Source organism: Pteropus alecto, unplaced genomic scaffold, assembly GCF_000325575.1.
Source record: "Pteropus alecto unplaced genomic scaffold, ASM32557v1 scaffold103, whole genome shotgun sequence".
NCBI lineage: Eukaryota > Metazoa > Chordata > Mammalia > Chiroptera > Pteropodidae > Pteropus > Pteropus alecto.
The window spans coordinates 1,677,349-1,684,508 of NW_006436288.1; the positions used below are offsets into that span (position 1 = coordinate 1,677,349).

General features: G+C 38.5%; 1 protein-coding gene across 1 annotated transcript in view; it reads right to left on the reverse strand.

Annotated features, from left to right (window-relative positions):
- GRIN2B (glutamate ionotropic receptor NMDA type subunit 2B) overlaps positions 1 to 7,160 on the reverse strand; it is a 387,278-nt gene that overhangs the window by 189,489 nt on the left and 190,629 nt on the right. The gene's annotated exons all lie outside the window — the stretch shown is intronic.

Genomic DNA, 7,160 nt, shown 5'->3' on the forward strand with positions numbered 1-7,160 from the left:
ATTTTCTTTATTCATTTTCCCTAATTCAAATTTTACATTATCTGAAATAGCTAATGTGCTCTCAGTTGTGAGCCTGTCCATATACACATATGTACTACATTGCTGTGTATGTGCAAGAAAGGCAGGAGGGAGTCAACACAGAAAGATCTATGCATACAGAGTACCCATCAGTTAAGTACACAGGAGGCGGGTCATGGTGACATGGAACTTAATAAAGTTTAGTAAAAGTTGTTGGCTGTTTCTTCATTAAGGTGGATACATTGGAAAAGAAATCTGCCTCTTCCCAGAAACTCCCAAAAGGAAACAAACATCTTTTCTGGGGGAGAAGTAAAAGAAGGCTTTGGGAGCATAACAAAATTATCCCTCTTGGTATGGATAACACTGTTCCCTAAGGGAGAGGTGGGGAAAGTAGTGAGGAGTCAAGGATTCTATTGGGAGAAAAGAGACTGATGCTCCCAAACTCCTTCAAAATTACTAGAAACTCTTCTGTAGATTGATTAGGAAAGGTAGATTAGGTAGACTTCTCCATGAGACAATGGGGGATCTGTGATGCGAACCCACCTCAGCATAATAGGTGCTATAGGTCATGCAGAAGGACTAGTTTCAACAAAGCATCAGGCTGAATCTGGAAATCCTTCCAAATGTACACACTGGAACAAAGGTCCTGTCTTGAGAACAGTAGATGAAGAAATGAATGTAACCTGAAACATTATAAGCCCAAGATATACTAGGAAAAAAAAAAAAAAGCCAAGGTCTACTAGTACACTGTTCCGACAGTCTGGTTCTCTCTCCATCTGAGGTATAGAATCAGGCTGACCCATGTCCTGAGTAAACTCAGCATTCTTGAACAATCTGGGATGAATATTAGAGAAATCTTTAGAGGGTGAAATTGCTTTTCCTGCTAATTTGGGTAGAAGGAAGTTTTAACAGTAAATGAAAAAAAGAAAAGGTATAATCCTTTTTACCCAAGCTGATGACTCATACAAAAGGGTAAAAAACCCTTTGCACATATTAAAGACAGAACTACTTTGGGTCCAATTTAGTTAATTTTTATAGTGAGTTTGTATCCAAAAGTGAAAAAAAAAGAAGTATAATGAGGTGAAAGGTGAACATCCAGATGGTTAATTACAGCTCATTTACCCAGTACTCAGAAACCAATGTGGTTCCAAGCTAACTTCATCAGAGATGCTCATCCCAGGGATGGAAACTAGGAGTAATATGAATGGGAATAGTGGAACTGATGAGACATTTAATCTGATTTTACTTGCCTTAATTGGGATAAAGGGACACAGAAGGGATTAGCACTCACTGTGTTACTAATCTTGCCAAGTCAAATGCACAAAGTAAGAGTAAATATCATTTTTTTAAAAAATGGTGCCATAACATTGCAGCGCTTTCCTAAAGTTTTTTTTTTTTTTTTAATCAAGTGCTCTAGTTGATGGAAATGTTTTATGAATAATCTAGCCTTATATATTTACTTCTAAAGACATAATTTGCATTTAATTACATAACATGCGTTGAGCACTCGCTACATGAAAGACCTTGTCCTGGGCACTAAGGAGGATGCAAAAAGCAATGGGAAATTATCCCTAATCAAAAAGAGTTTACAGTTCTGACACCTGGAATACACAAATAACAATAACACAAAGTGTAATGTAATTATCGCAAAATGAATAAAAACAACTGTTATGGGCTTAGAAAAGGAAGGGATCATACCTGATCAGGAATCAGATTTTCATAGAAGAGATGTAAGATGTTGATGTTAATGATGATGATGATGATGATGGTGGTGATGGTGGTGATGGGTGGTGATTATTATTACCAGTTACTAATAGTGCAAGAGGCCAATTCCAGGAGTGGGAGCAGTTTAAGCAGAAGTGAGGAGTTGGTTCTGAGGGCAATGAAGGTTCAGTCAGACTATTCCTTCAGCAGATATTTATTAAGTAATTAATAAACACCGGACATTGGGTTGGAGACTGAGGACAGAGACAAGAGCTTCTTGCCTAAGCTTAATGGGGTCTGGCAGAGGAGCAAAAGGCAAACAGGAGAGTAATATCATAGGTAAGCGCTATACTGCATTGCAGTGTGGTGATTAAGAGCAGCTCTGTGGTGTAAGGCTGTCTAGGTTTGAATGCGACTCTACCACCTACAGGCTGTTTGTTACCTTAGACAAGTTACTTAGCTTCTTTGGGTCACTAAACTGTGTCAATAATGCACCTGTCTCAAAGGGTAAATGAGATGATGCCTGTGAAGTACTTAGCATAGCAGTAGACACAGAGTAAGAGCTCAATATATAGTAGGATTATATTTGTTTGCACTTTTTTATCTGCACATCTAATATTATGAAGACAGTCTCTCAGAAGTAGAATCAGGGACGAATCAGTCAAGGATATAAACTTTTTAAAGTCATTGATACATTTTTACACATTGTTTTCCAAAAATGTCATATCATTTTACACTCTTGTAGCAATGTATGAAAGTGCTGATCTCACTATACTCCATAGTTAATATATTCTTTAAAATTTTTGCCAATTTGGTAGGTGAAAAATGTAATGTCATTGTTGTTTTCATTTCCCTATTTTTCATTATGGTGAGGCTAAACATTTTTCATGTTTATTAGCCACATATATTTGTCTTCACATAAAATGGTATTCTTATTTGCAAATGGGAAAACTGGTTATAGAGTTTGAACTCGATGCAGGAAATGAGAAGTCCTTGAAAATTACTGTGAGGGAACAAATTAATACAAGCTTATATTACAGTGCACATGTGCTAGTTCATTTTTTTGTCATTTTATTGGAAAAGAACTAAAATAAACTAGATTAACACTAATAAAAGTTTATGGGTTTTTGGAGTAGGAATTAATATGGATTAAACTAGAGACAAGATTAAACAGAAAACTTCAGGATAGAAAGATGAATAGGAAACAAAATAAAGAGAAAAAATAAAAGACAGTGAGAGCATCAAAGCAAAGCAAGCAAAAGAGATAAGAAGTGAGGCCCCAAAACTTCTTAAAATGAGCATATTCATAGTCTTCTATCCTTTCATTGCCCACCTGTATACTTTAATGAATAGGGCTTTAGTTCTACTGCTTGTATTGCACAATGTATGATGATGTGGAGGGGAGAATGGGGGAGGGGAAGAATGGAAGGAGAGAGCAAGGACACACTAATGGGAGTCCCAAAGGTGCCGTGTTCTCAAAGCCAAGATAATCCTGAGCCCCATTCCATTAACCTAGTGGCCCTGTCTCTGTCCTGACCTGGAAGCAAAAAAAGAAAAAAGAAAAAAAAAAAAAAGAAGAAGAACCTGAGTAAGAACAGCTCTAGATATGGATGCTTCACCCCAAGTCACCTCTGGAATGCCCCCTTTTGGTTCTAAGAACAGAAAGTCAACAAGAGAAGCCAGAGAGTAAAAAATGAGGCCAAGAATAGGGGTGAGCAGGAACCAAGAGCTTCCTTTCACCAACTTCGTAAAGAACACTTCTTTTTCTCAAAAAAGAAGTGTTTGGTCACCACACCAAACTTCCATCTTCATCCTGGCCACTCAATAGTTTCCAGCCTTTGGACTTCTTCTTTTCCATGCCAATTTCAACCCACCTCGCTTGTACCAAGAAACTGCAGGAAAGGCAAGTCAAGTTGGGAAAAGAAGAGGAGGCAGAAGGAAGAGTTAAAGGAAGTCACTAACCCACTGCCTCGAACTATTCTACAATCCCCCCTTGGCCTCTGAAGAACAAGAACAATCATGGCTGCCAAGATCTACAGCGGCTGGGATAAAAGGCCCTAAATAAGAGGGGGTGCCACATCATTTGGTTATGTTTCCATCACTGGCACCTGGGCCAATCTCGCCTTCAAAGCTGTATTCGTTAGCCTTTCTCCTTTGTTCTCTTTCCAAAGTACACTGATATTCGGAACATATGCAACATATATTTGAGGTGCTAAGTATGTGCTTGTAGCCCACATGTCAGGTAGTGCCCCTTACCCTTGGGCAGTCTTACTGATTTTGATCCAAATATCAATTCTTAGGCTGGCACAGTCAAAAATCTTTCTTAAATTTGTTATAACTCCTGTGGCTTACTTTCTCTCAGTCACTCTCAGAGTTCCTATGTTTGCCTTGATTGTCTCCTGCTATTCTACCCAGACCAATTGAAATTTGTAGTCCAGCCTTAACCGTATATACATAAAAAGGAAAAACCCATCTGTTTCATCCATCCTGTGGGCCTGGTAATTTCACATAAGATTTGACTAGGGGCCTCATTACCGATGCAGTGGACCTGTCCCATCGCCATGGCCGTTGCACACTCTTGTGCATCCCCCTCTTCCTCTACTGTTCTATTCTGGAGACTCTGTATATGCATATATGTTTTTATTTATACTTTACTCATGTAATTCTTCCTGTATCCAAACAGAACAGTTTTTCCCACTCCAAAGTCTCTCAAACTCAGCTTCTACCCCAGGTGGATTTTTCAAGTTGTCCCTTCTGATGTAATATGATCAGAGTGAGCTATTCTAGAGAATATAACTCACTCTGATCATATTACATGATGGTACAAATTACATGACATTAGAGAAGTTACAAATTGTAGTTCCACTTAAACACAGATAACACTCAAAATCTCTAACAACTGACACTTTTGCCAGCCAATCAGAAGGTGGTCTTAGGGATGGCAAAGGGTCTTGGGCCCCTGCCCTGTCAGGTATTAGCCTTTTAGGTGATGACTTGTGAGAAAACCTAGAGGAAGGACTGGGTGTGCTCAGAGGCTCCAGAGCAGCCACTGTTTACCAACTGGTAGAGAAATACAATGGACCCTTGAACAATGCAGGGGTGAGGGGCACCAACCCCCAGCACAGTCAAAAATCCACATTATAACTTTTGACTCTCCAAAAACTTAGCTACAGTTGTCCCTCTGTATCCTTGGGGGATTGGTTCCAGGACTTCCTGCAGATACCAAATCAGTGGATGCTCAACTCCCTTATATAAAATGGTCTAGAACAATGCATACAGTCAATCTGCTACATCCTTGGATTCCCAACCACAGAAAAAAATACTGTTTTTGACCCACGGTTAGTTGAATCCACAGATGCGAAACTAGGGGATAAGGAAAGCCAACCATTAATTTATTTAAAAAAAAAAATTGTGTATAAGTGGACCTGTGTAGTTCAAACCTGTGTTGTTCAAGGTCAACTGTACAACCACACTGGTGTTCACCAGTCGCACCTTAGTCTGGCAGCTCATCAGGAATGATCTCAACTTGATCCCACTTTACTTGGCTAAAAATATTGTTCCATCTCTCCCCAGGCCGCCCTGTGGTGAAATCACCTGAAACCCATTATTTTAGGTCATCCTGCCCTTTATTTGATTGTTCACTTTTGGTTTTATATTTTGGTCCAAGGCCAATGCTCTTGCGATTTTTGTTGGTCTCTAGGAAACCAATTCATTCTTGACCAAATATTTTCTCTTAGTTTCAGGGAGAAATTAACAACTTCAGAGTTGCCCCAAATTGACTCTGTGACCTTTATAATCCATCCTATAAGCAGCCTCCTTTCCTCACAGGACCCAATTGAACCCATCAAGCTGCTCTGTTCTATGCTCATTCCTTTTTAACTTTACGGATATTACCAAAACTCAAGCTTGCTTGTTTGTTGGCAAAAAGCAGTTAATCCCTGGAACAGCACTATCCGACAAAAATACAGTGTGAGCCACTTATGTAATTTTAAGTTGTCTAGTAAACATTAAAATAAATAAAAAGAAGCAGGTGAACTTAATTTTTGTATTTCCCTTAACTCAATATATCCAAAATATTATTTTAATGTGTAATTGATATACAAGTTACTAATGGGGTGATCAACATCCTACAAAATCTCCAATTCTCAACATGTTATTTTATGCTCACGACATCTCTCAATTCAGACTGGCCACATTTAAAGTGCTGGAGTGGCTAATACACCGAGCTGCACTGCTCTAGAGCCACACTTCCGAACTCAGCTGCTCACAGCTCTACCCGTTCTTGGCTGCTCGATCTTGGGTAAGTAATCTCTCTGCACCTCAGTTTCTCAGCTGTTAAAGTAATATCACACACCTCATAAGACTGCTATGAGAATTCAATGAGCAGTCACGACCACTGGAACATAATAAGACTTCAATAAATGTTAGCTATTGTTATCGCAGGCATTATTTTGCTATTTCTTCTCCCAGTGCTAATATTTTCAAACCTTTTATTCAATACCCAAAAGAACTGGTATCGCCAAAACAAGAAGCTTCTTTTTCCAGGAACTTGTTGCCCAGTCACTGTCTTTACTTACTCAGTTGGAGAAATAATGACCTAGAACAGTCGCATATCTTTAACTACTTAGATGATGCCCATCCTGATCTGGAGAGACCAAAGGTAACACCCAAAAGTGAATTTAGCGAAGTACAGCCACAGTGAGAAATATAATTTTTTTATCTACATGGTGTCTAATTTCTTATTCACCACACAGCTATTTTTTAAAACAAGTCTCCTCATTTATATAAGCAACCTCTATCTCTATGCATGAATTTTAGCCAGTATTTCATTAAGGTCCAGCCTGAGAAAAGCATTTACCATGACCTAGCCTCCCAAATATTACAGAATCTTATTTATGTGGCCTTTAAGCACATGTGCTGTATCCATCTCCAGCCATGGCTCCATTTCAACCACAGGGAATAGTAGATGTACAGTATTTCTCAAAACTCCTTTAAAATGCAACCCTGTAAATGCCAGGATTGCTGGGAATCTTAAAGACTGGAGAGTTGGGAATTAATAGATGAATGCAGAATGGTGGAAAGGGAATCTAAAGAACCTATTTCTATTAAGGGTAAAATTGTTAACAGAGCAAGAGTTTATAAAGCTACAGGGCAGGAACATTTATAGAGAAGGAAGTCAAAAGTCAAGTGTCAGAAATAATCTAAGGGCAAAAATATACAAAGCCATTATTATTTGTAGAGAAAAATGAATTTTTTAGGACAGAAACAAAAGGTGTTGTAAGAACAGGTTTTTACCAAAAAAATATATATAAGATATTTGCATGGGTAAGTGACGTGGTGTATGAAACTTGCAAAAAAGGATGAAAAAAACGAGGGAAGCAATTTTGTACAGGGAGTATACATCTCTACTTTGTTTTTCTCAAGAAGGAATATTTTTT